The sequence below is a fragment of the Photinus pyralis genome, unplaced genomic scaffold (assembly GCF_008802855.1).
Source record: "Photinus pyralis isolate 1611_PpyrPB1 unplaced genomic scaffold, Ppyr1.3 Ppyr1.4_LG6, whole genome shotgun sequence".
Taxonomy (NCBI): Eukaryota; Metazoa; Arthropoda; class Insecta; order Coleoptera; family Lampyridae; genus Photinus; species Photinus pyralis.
Window position 1 is genome coordinate 19,786,880 of NW_022170663.1, and position 12,356 is coordinate 19,799,235.

Sequence of the window (12,356 nt, forward strand, 5' to 3'; positions counted from 1 at the left end):
TGTGAGAAAATTTCCCCAAAGGTCTCGTATACCTACGTTTCGACTAACAACGTTGTTTGGAACTTGCCAGTCTATTCGTGCCTTTAGAGTTTAGACAGTACTTTAAGCCTCTTGAAGTTCTAACAATGAAACCTTCATAAGCCGTTTCCGCTGTAAAGTTGACCATTATGGTGTAGATTCGGAAAGTTAGCATTTGAGATAAAGCAAAAAAACTACCCCTGCGGTTAAAAAAAATTTGACGCCGCGAGGGGGAGTATCCTCCTAATACAAGGTACCTGTGAGAGCCTTTTTACTTAATGAACGAGACGGATACACAAAACCCCCTGGAAGTAGTCACCATCGGAGAGGTTCCTGTACCTTATGCTGCGTCATTTGAGAAAGGACCTTATTATTCCGCCATTAAAGCATATAATGCTACCACTGCCACTTAAAAAAATAATACCAACGCATCGTTTTAAAAATGAGTTGAAACTTTATTTAACACGATTAACCCTATACAACGCACATTTCGTATATTGTTAAATGTTAAAATTACCAATCTTTATTTTTTCTCTCCTACTCTGACAATGCTGTTTACAAAATGTAAAACTTATGGCAATAAATTATTATTATTATTATATTATTATTATTACCTTTTGGTAATAACCGAATTTTTCCTTTGTGCAATCCCCTAGCTATGTTTAGTCAATACCTTCTCTAGCTGTGGTTATTCTTTACCTTGGTTTCTACGACAGGACACGGAGGTGTAGCTTTTTGGAAAAAGTCCTGTTTTTGAAGATTTGTCACGGCTTAACCGCAATGGCGCTAGCTTTAATTCAAGTGGCGCAATTGAGCGCATAACCAAGAGTATCAGGAGACCTACTTACAAGCGACAAAATACGTCCGGGGGCGGGGGCTACGTTCACTTGCCCCCCCCCCCAATGTTTTTTCGGATTTCTAAAAAACGATAATGGCGCAAGAGCAATTATCAGTGGCGCATATGGGCGCATAACGAGCGCATTCATTTGAAAATAATACGACTATCAAATCTAACAGGGGGGGGGGGAGGGCAAGGTAACGGACCCATGAATAGGATAGGACAAAGGGGCGAAGTTACTTGTTAAAAGTTGTGTCCGACCTTCAGCGTGATTAGGATCAATATCTGCACTTGTTCCTGATGGCGAACGGTTCTGCGGTACAGGAAACTACCGGACAGAGCCCAGTTTCCGTGTTGTTTGGTAGGGAACTCCGGTTATCGTGTGATTTAAAATTTGCCACAAGATCCGGCCACGAAGAAACTGTGGGGAACGAGCCCGAGGAACATCCAGGAGCAGAGAAAGTGATGCAAGTGAGAACTGATGAAAGAAATAATGAGTCTTCAATATGTAAATCATGAAGTATATTGGAAAAGAGCCAACTGTAGAGTAGTCTTCAAACAAAGGATACCTGTTATCAAGAGCATCGACTTCTCCATTCCTCAATTTATATTCCTCTCTAACTGTAGGTTGAAGCCATACTTCGTAATGAATTAACTGGGGAGTGGACGTTCGATCATTGTAGAGAAAACTGTGTAGACCGACTCCGCTTTCGATTACTCTAGAAACCCTTCACCGCGTTTATAATGGTTTGCAGATCTTTCATAAATTTCCTTTTAACTAAATCCCTTCTAGAGTAAGAAAAGCGTATACGGACATGAAATCTATCTAGAAGGCGCGTATAATGTCCATGAAAGATTTAACTGGCCCCTACGACCTTTTGAAAAGCATTTTGAAGAATTTCTAAAACTTTCCCGTGACCTTTAAATCACGTTGAGTCATCTTGTCCTTTTAGCGCGTTTGAGGGTCAATAGAGGGCATATAGATCTTTGGTCTAGTCACTAGGAAGCTCTGGCGTAGTCTGGAAAGGCTCCGGAGGGACCTGACACATCCTGCAAATGCTTAGCTATAAAATTTTAAGAAGGGCTGTAGAATCTTTGCCGTTCGACTTTTAACTTAATCTATTTATAATAAATAAAACTTAATTAGCGTAGCACTTCATGCTTGTTTAATTTTTCACTTGCTAAATGATAAATACATTGTGACTACTTTAATGTTTATTAGCACTACCAATACAGCAATTGTTATATACCGGGTAGGTGCTGAGCGATTTGAGTGTTTGGTAATCAGTTTCATAAAGACAAAAGGGAACTGCGCAAGTACCTATTTACCGCATTTAACGTCACTGAGCATTTGTTAACTTACCTAAGATCGCTACCCCAATAAGGCCTTATTCCGTTAGCCGTCCAATTTTAATTGTCGAGCGTCAGACTGCAAATCACTTGTGTGAGATTTGTATTTCAAACTATATCCTTGCGAGGTTGTTACCCTATAAGTTACTAACTATTTTGCATCCCCTACTCAAGCCGTGATGTCCCTCCTGTACCTAATTATAAAAAAAATGTCAAAGCCTGTGACTATTGCCTAACTTTAATATACGAACCGTTTAGTGTGACTGGTTAGTTTATTGCTCCAGCCGAGTACCCACGACCCCTGCCTCCTATATTCGAGCTGCCTCCTTTGGCAATTTGTGCCGTTGTTGCACGAGGCAACGTAGGTCACAAGCCGTAACATCTTTTAATACTGCTTGGGTACTTCTCGAAAGGGTTTAGACAGTCAAAAAAGACCTTCTGACGGTTTGTGGAGAAGCTAAAAGGTTCCACACAATTGCTCTGGAGGGCCACCTCAGAACGTCATTTCGAGAGATGGACAATTCGCCACAAAGCTATTTAGATGTAATGTATAACTCTCGCCAGGAAAGATTGCCGGTCACAGCACACCTTGTGTCAATTTACAATCTAAGTTTTTTTAAGATGCGAGCGACTTCCGGAATAGGATCGTGCCAATGTTGAACAAAAAGGCTTTTCGTTCAACATTAGCACGATCTTATCCCGGAAGTCGCTGACATCTTTAGAAAAACACAAATTGTAGACCGGGATCAGGTGTTCTGTGACCGGAAATCTTTCCTGGCGAGAGGTTTATGACATTTAACACGTGAAGAACAATGAAAGTACAATATTGTAATCATTGATTACGGCGCTCTGAAAAATTGAAACACGTTGTTGTGTAGTGTCGTAGTGTCATGCAATTTCACGTAGCTACAACCGTCATTAGCATGTTATGATTAATACTCCAACAATTATTTCAATTGGTTATCGATTACGAATTAATCGACGTAGTTGCTCGTCAAGTGCACTTTTGTAAATATTTCACCGGCTAATATTTAACGCTTACCTTGTCGTTGTGTAAACTGTTTAAATCGCATATATTATTAACAAGTACGAACCAACTTGAACAAAGTACTTCTTCCTTTATAAAGCTAAAATTAATCAGCGTTGTTTAATCCTAGATCACCGCCGCAGTTCAGTTTGGATTAGCAAAGAGGATTAAGTAACTTGCTTCCTTAGTTTACTTCCTTTCAACTCTTGAGATCATAAAATGTTACTCACTCAAAATATTTATTATATCCGCGTAAGATTTAAAATAAGCCATCGTCTGAACAATCTAATTTCCAGCGGTTCCCTTTTTTCATTGTTCGGAGGGTGTCCGCGTGCTTAATTAATTTCTAATTTCTGACGTGGTAGTTTTAAAAGCAGATAACATTTTTAATTCTCGCTTTAAGTGACTCATAAGGCCGTAAAGTATAGTTCTTAGTGCTTTTAAGAGGGTGGTCCCATATGCACGAGAGTTTTTAATGCCTTTTACCTTCATTTCAGAATGTGCTTCCATAAATAGAGCAATCCTAAATTACATTTTATAATTAGCGAATAAATAAAATTTCGGGAGCGTTATTTTATTCGCGCGCGTTAATGCTGTCGGGGTCGGGGGAAAAAACAATACTTGTCCACTTTTGTCTCCTGACAGTGTGACAGGTGGATTCATATATTATGCATATCCGCAACCCCCGAGTCAATCAGTGTCTGGTGACGGATACCCTAGATACTGTGAACTATGACCCTAACGTCTATCTGAACGTAAACCTTTATCAAAACGCAAATTTCATGGAAGCGATCAAAGTAAAAATAATTAGTTCAATAAGGCATTAACATGGAACCACGGGGGAGAGGTCACGGATTATTGGCATTAAAATGTAACGGGTCGAGTTTACTATTTAATCCGTGACAAGTGTTTTTAAAATGTCTTCTCGTGCCCAAATTAATTTTTCACCTGCGATCGACGTGCAATAATGATTGGTTTATAAGATCGCACCTTTTATTATTAAAAAAATCGAGATAGGTTAAAATGCACGATACACAATCCAAAAATTGTTATTCAAGTTCTCCCTTGATTTTTTGTGACAGGAACATTGCGGGTGTCATGTACACTGCTGATTTTTCAGTAAAACAAGCATTTCCGTCTCTGATCACTTTTAACACTTTTATAAAGTACCTAAATATTGAATTGTACTTGATTGGGCTGTTGTAAGTCCCTTAATGTTGTATGTTGGGTGCAAAGCCCGAAAACGGTCAATAGTCGTTTTTTTCCCAATATTAGGATGGGACTATTTAAAATGACTAAAGCTCGAATTGTAATTTAATTTCGAGATTTGGTCGTCTCCAAACAGCCAAATCTAGGATCGTGCAAATATTAAACGACCAAACCAAAGCTTCATAATTTCGGTTCGGCAACACTGTTAGTATTGGCAAAACGTTTTGGTTAGAATCCCAGATGTAGACAGAGGGTGTGTTGAACCAAGAAACCTCTAATCAGATCAGTTATAGGAACACCATCAGGTGTACTTGAACAAGTTTACGCTAGAAACGAATTCCAAGTAGTTGATCACAGTGGCGTAACTTCATTTTCAGGGCCCGTCTTTAAAAATATTTAGGGGCCCTTTGCCTTACGCTTAATTTAGCCACTTGGATTTCTAATGACAGCCATCTTAAAAATACATAATTTTACTAGAAATACACCCCAGAAGATTCGGATTCTTTAATAAAGATATCACTCTCATTTCGATCTTCTGACGTTACTCGACTCTGAGCTTAAAAAAAAACTTGATGTTTAGGGCTAGCTGCAGGTATTGCTTGTGAAGGCTTTAAGGAATTTTAGCTAATTTATTGTTTCGCTGTTCAGTGTTTTTTTTTGCTTTTCTCTTGGAGGTTCCACTATGGTATTTTCGTCCATTCTGAGCTGTCTGATTTCAAAATTTCAAACGACAAATACCGTTGGCGTATCTACAGACGCCGCTGGAGATACATTTACTACATTATACATCTGCTTTTTTTGAACGTCTTTAACTATTTCTTCCATGCAGAGGAAAATGGAGTGTTAAAATTACTTAGCGACATTCACCTCGAAATACGAGGATTGTTCAATAGAAACACGTTTAGAGGCTGTACAACATTTTTTATTCAACGATTTCAAAAGAAGTCTCCATTAACATTAAGGCATGAATCCCACTGTTATACTAATCTGTAAATTCTGTGCTGGTAAAATTCTTGAGGCTGCTTAGGGAACCATTCTCTAACCGCAAACTCCTACCTCAGCGTCCGATTTGAACCGCCGTCCTTTTAGTAATTGCTTTATTAATGGCCCAAAAACATGGTAATCGCAAGGTGACAGGTCGGGACTGTAAGGCGGATGTTGTAAGACCTCCCACTTCATGCGACTAAGCAGTTCTTGAATCGGCTGGGCTACATGTGGTCGGGCATTATCATGCAGAAGATTGACACCATCTGTGAGCTTCCCGGGACGTTTATTCTTGATGCTGACCCGTAAGCGTTTTAGAGTGTCTGTATATCGCATATACAGCTTTTATTCTCGTATAAATTTTCGTTGTCTGACGTCCTTCAGCGGCCAAAAATTAAATAACCGCACGCAAGTTGTCTTTGGATGGATTTTCTACCATGGATGCCATTTTCAAACGCAGTCCCAACGCTTAAAAAAGAGCAAACTGCAAATAGTTTTGTCAGACGCTTTACTAGTATGTAAGCAAACAATTTAAACAAATTAATTCGGTTGCAATGACGACCAGGTCATGGCTGCATATATCAAACGTGTTTCTATTGAACAATCCTCGTACATTCAGTCTAAGGTTACCGTATCCAGGACCTTCAGATGCCTTCTGGACTGCAGAAGGTCCCGCTAATTAATAAAGTATTCCATGCACTATAATATATACAGGGTGAGTTTTTTTTCATTTTAAGCATTAGGATCTCGGAAACCGTAAGACATAGAGATTCGGTTAAATGAGGAAAGAGTTGTAGTTTTAATAGTTTATCCAAGATATGCTTTTGTTTTTTTAAAAAAATCCACAGTTTACTAGATATGAGCAAAAAACAGATTTAGTGATTTTTCATTTAACTGTTGTAGAATCGTTAGTATTAGAAATACAGAAATATGCAAAGAACAAAAAGTGTAGATTTTTTTCCGCTTAATAAGATACATTTATTAATATTTATTCTTTTTTTATAATTTTCGAGTTATAACGCAAACTTACATTTTTTTAAATGGTAATCATGACTGTGACATTTTTAAAAAGTGCATGTTTTTCTGTTTACAATGATATTAGGTTCATTATACTTACTTTGACAAATAAACATGATACACAACTGTTTGCATTATTAAGAGTAGTAAAAACAGAGTTTGTCTTGGGAAACATTTTTGTTCTCTTAATTACTGTCTATTATAATATTTAACTTGCAGTTAGTTGTGTGGCGGAGCACCGTTGTGTTGAAACCAGCGTAAATTACGTCGTGTTTCCAAATCTAACCCATCCTACATATCTTGAAATTCATTTGGTAGCAAATGAAGATAACATTGGCCTGTCCAATTTTCGTCGTAAATGGAAGGTACCTATCTCACTAGATATTGTTTTCCATGGCCAATTCTGTTTACTTACCTCTCAATAATACGAAAATTACTGCAGGGCGTTTATTTATTAAAGTACATTTAGCAAGCCTTATATCGTTATAAAGAGAAAAATTTGTCCTTTTTAAAAATGTCAAAGCCAACTATGACTACCATTTAAAAAAAATTAAAGTTTGTATTATAACTCAAAAATTGTAACATCTAAAAATAAATTAGTATGTTCATCATTCGTGTCATTTGTCATTTTGTTGTATTTCTAATAATAACGATTCTACAACAGTTAAATGACACTAAATCTGTTTTTTGCTCATATCTAGTGAACTGTGGATTTTTTTCAAAAAACAAAAGCATATCTAAAATAAGCTCTTAAAACGACAACTCTTTTCTCATTTAACCGAATCCGTATGTCTTATAGTTTCCGAGATCCCAATGCTTAAAATGAAAAAAAACTCACCCTGTATATAAGAGACTTCGGATTGATATTTTTCACCAATGGGAAATGAGGTGAGTTTCTTTTTAATCTATTTGAAATGGCTACTTTTGAGCATATCAAATTTTAAGGTCAGATTTAAATTATTAAAATTCAAGAGTTACTTCCTATGATTGTTAATTTTTGTATATTGTGGATATTGCTTCAGATTTTTCACCCTCTGTGAAAAATGATTCGGAATTTTCTTCGACTGAGTTCTAAGGGAACACGGATTTAAATCCATTCTGTCTAAATTTGTAGGAACTCTTTCGGCCTTTTTGATTCATTTTTCACTTTTGATCAATTATTCAAACTTTTTCTTGTTTTTCCAATTCACTAAGTGTGTTATTTGCGTTTTACCTTACCGATAGTAAGCTTGGGTACGAATGAACGCGACCTACGAGTACATAATGAATAAAAGCATAACATTGAAGGAGTTCGAGAAATTTTCAATTTCTTTCAGATTTTTTAATAAATGAATTAAATTTTTGTCGGGGCCCGTCCTCATTACGCACATTTGAGACATTGCAGTTACGCCACTGCACTGACTGATCATAGATTCATAGACATAAAGGATAGTTCCAGAAACAAAGTTAACACTAAGAACTGTCGCTGTTAAAGACTCTCAATGAAAGCAAGGTTTTGTGAGACGTAGTTGTAAAGAAGATGCAATTGTTTAAAGAAAGAAGTGAGATGCAAATCAAAATTCCATTCATTATCGGTGACCTCTCCATACAATATTGCCAAATTTATGCCAAAAAATTTCTCCGGAACTATACTTTATAATTATTTCTTTAAATGAAATCAAAATTTAAAAAATTGTGCACTACTTTTTGCACATAAAGGGAGGGTTGGTTTTTAAAGTGTTAATGCAATTTTAGTAGGGGGTTGGCAAAAGTGTTACATATAGGGGAAGGGGGGATCAAAAATTCGAAATAATTGCGTTACGTTATTTATGGGTTGCTCCTCATATCCACCGGTTAGATTCGTTCCGCAGATTTTTCTGCTGCACAAAAATATTTTTTTAATTCAGGTTTCAAAAAGGAGGCAAATTTGTCAAGAGCTTTTAGGTCCATTTTAAATAATGAAGCAGCATACTCTGCGAGAGGTTTCTAGGCCATTTGCAGATATATATGGGCCACTAATTACAGAGTTTTAGGAGTCGTCTTCCGGAATTTCTGACCGAAAGATAACTAGAAAGGCCTTCAAACATTCTCAAAATAGTGTCTGGAAAGCGATTAAGCGCCAGAGGCTTATGTTTCGTGCCCACTTCCAAACTGTAATATTGTTTAATAAAGGCAGGACACTTCACTTATACTTTAAAAACATGTTTTTTTCTGAAATCGCAGTCGAAGTCGAGTGATTTACGTCTTTCAACGATTTTTAAAGGTTGCCAAAAGTAGTGCGGACAGTTTGAATTTCCCGCAAAACAACAAATTTTTAATTCTTTTAAGTTAAGATAATGAAATAATGAAAACAAATAAAGATGTTATCGTTTCTATTACCAAACAGTATATATCGTATACTCTTTGGTTATATCTACCAGCCTGATTCAATAGTTTGCGAATCGATTTCTCAGGGTCAGGATCAATCGGATCTTATGTAGGTGCTGTTCTGTAGTTTTATGCAAACGTTTTCTGTGGCACAGTTATTGATTGGTAAGTACTCTTTAAATGCGCAACTTTTCCGTAATTTGACCATCTTCGTATATTCTATGGTTTCCGAGATCCCCATGATAGAGATCCTTATCTTGGACGCAGTGTACATTATTTGTGTACAATTTATTCTATGTATTTCAAAGGTTATAGCATTATGATCACTATCTACTTCCACTTACAAACATTTCATTAAATTTTGACTTGTGCATGTTACGCTGATGTTCGTTAGACCATTTCCGATGTGAGTGTGGGCGTTTCCTGGTTTGTTAGAAAACACTGTGTCTGAGATAAGCATGCACACTTGCACAACATAGCGAAATCGGAGATAAACAGTCGGTTAAATTAGAAAAAAGTTACCTACGTATTTTAGGGCTTAGTCAAATGATGTTTTAAAAATTCGGAAATTCCGATCAATGAATTATTTTAACATCTTGTTAACGCCTACTACACCAAAAAGATTTAATAACAAGCCTTTTTTCTAACTTAAATAATTAACAATTTTTAAAATTTTGGTAAAACTTCATTTTACTAAGCCCTAAAATATACAACTTTTTTCTTATCTTTTATGGTTTCCGATTGGTTTTATTCTACAAACATGGTACTCTAATGAAACGTCTCGATGAAAGGAATTAATTTCTACCAACCATACTTCTGTTCCTCCACCCCTTATCGTGATCGGTTATAATTCCTTATATTTGAAAAGCGGATTGTCGGAGGAGGTTACTCACAAAGGTTGATTGGGACGTTTACAAAAATATTTCCATTAGTGATGTCAAAATTTTAAAAGCGAATATCTCGAAAACGGTTTGTCGGAGAAGAGTACCCAAAAAGGCGAAATTAATCGTCTGGACGAGAAATATCTATTGGTGAAGTCGAACCGAATACCTGTCGGAACAGGGCACACATAAAGAGCAAGTGGAACGTTTGGACGAGACATATCTACTATTACTAGTGATGTTCAAATTTTAGTGCAAATATCTGCAGAACGGGGTGTCGGAGGAGGTACTCGCAAAGGGCGGAAGGATCGTCTAAACGAGCGAATCTACTGACTATTTCGGTTTAAAAATGCGCTTTATCTACCTGCACGAGATTTGGGCTTGTTTTCCTTTTTATTGGTTGTTTCGCTGTTCCAAATAGTATTCTTAGTATTTCTGTCCATTCTAATAAATTTTAACCGCGTGGTCTGTGCAGAATTGTTTTAATCTTATAATTAATAAGATATATGACAAGAAATCGTGACTAAATCTTAAGCTTAAATTAGGATTGTAGCTCAAATTCGTTTTCAGTCTACTTTCATTTTTTACGGCACCCTCTTGTGCCTAATTAACATACCTCCTCCCCCTGGATCGAGAAAATAGGTAAATGTGTGTTCACCTCGAAAAAACAGCCTCAATAGCTGAAGATGAAATTAAAGCAACATCGAATCTTATTGAAAATGACACCAATAAGGATTGAAGTTAATGTTATTGTATAGGATCAATATTGTAATAAGAAACAAATCGGTATCAAAATGCAATTACGTCACATGTCAACATCTAAAACTATACACGAGCCTCTATTGTGATTCATGAATTCAGCTATTTGTAGATTAATTTTTAATGACATTAGATCAGATGGTATGTTTAAAATTAGTATAAATCAAAGGGCACGCCAGTGTCTCGCGAGACAAGTTTATACCCAAGAGACAGCCGGTGCATTATCAAATTACCACCACCCGCCCCCTGGTTTTCGTTAATCTGTTTTCAATGAACTCGATGTTTTGAACACATGATACTATATGTATACGTTGAAGCACCCTAAATAATACTAGTATAATTTTAGGGATCGTGAGGGTACGTATCTGGGGCGTTCGATGGAGATGAGCGGGTTAAATGCATTCACATTTTTATTCCACCTCATTCGCTGATTTTTTTGTCATACAATGTAAATCTGACCCTCACTACATTATTTTTATTTTTGGTCAGCATTGACAAGAGGCGTTTACAGAGCAGAAGCATTGCTTTCTCAGCTTTGTTGTCTATTCGTTTCCTTTGCGCTTATTGTTCTAGATAGAGAAAAAATGAGCATACAACAAGTTTAAATTGTAACTTGAATTGAAACGCAGTTAAGCAATCCATCAATCACCCGCATACAACTGTACGGCCCCAGACCTCCAAACCCCATCACCAAAACCCCATTCTTGTCTTGCATGATGATCCAAGTGGATTCCGATTACGATTAATAAAATCCCGCAAGCCACCAACCATCTCAAAGGCATCCGCGCCGTGCTCCATTTCTCCCCTGTTTCCCACCGACCCAGCTCTTTCGTCCGTTTCACAAATCACCAATCCACCATTGACATCCCCTTTCCAAGGATGTTTTCCTACTCGCAAAGGTCTACAACTGAGAACTTCCCTGCACCCTACTTCCCGTTGGCAAGTACTGTTCCACTTGCGCGTCGGTGAGTCACACTTTTGAAACCTGCTCTTCCCGAACTCCCGTATCCATCTCGCCTCCCAATGCACATCAAGCGCAACAATTACTTTGGTTCCCAACCGACTTAATACTTCGACTGCCTCCAACGCCGCCAACTACCCAAAATCACTGGATCTTCTCCACCATGCAGCTGCGACAAACTAGGAATCCTCCGGTTCCGATTTTATCGAAATCGAAAAGATCATTTCTGTTGACGAATTCCTTACTCCTCAACACATTTGTGACGCATCCTCAAATATCCGAGCCATGGATCTGAATTCTCAATAGTGTAATGAAAATTATTCAAATCCGAGTACCTATTCGAATCAGAGCATTCGATTCTTTTTTTGAGATTACGACTGCATAATTCTTTTCGATTTCAAACTTGAAGGCCATATAGGGAGCCTGTCACTTCCAACCATCCGCTTTTTGTCGTTAAAACCTCCTTCCGCAACCCACCCGCCTCATTCGAAAAGGTCACAAAAACTTCGCCTAGGGATGCATTCGTTGAACACAGTTCACAATCTTCCTCCAAATTCCCCTAGAAACCCGAATTCGTCCGCCTCTCAGATCTTAACGGTGATCAAACGCTGTCGCAATCCCGGACAAAACCATACTTTTATGCTGTAAATTTCATCATCCACGAATCAATAATTCGTCACGAAATGAGTAAATTAGACGAGAAACCAACCGGTTTACCGACTAAAAATGGATACGGGCGACCTCCAAACTGCATTTCCATCCTCATCAAATGTCCCCCACCCACTTCTATACTCATTAGATCCCCAATCCCAAATTATTTCCATCGGCCAAGAGAAAGTAAACCCTTTTGGTCTGCATTTACAAAATACTTTCGTCTAATCCCCTAATTCCCTATCGACAACCCCTAGGGGGAAACAAGTACCATTTTTGGTGTACACCAAAAATTCAAATTCAAATTAATTCACG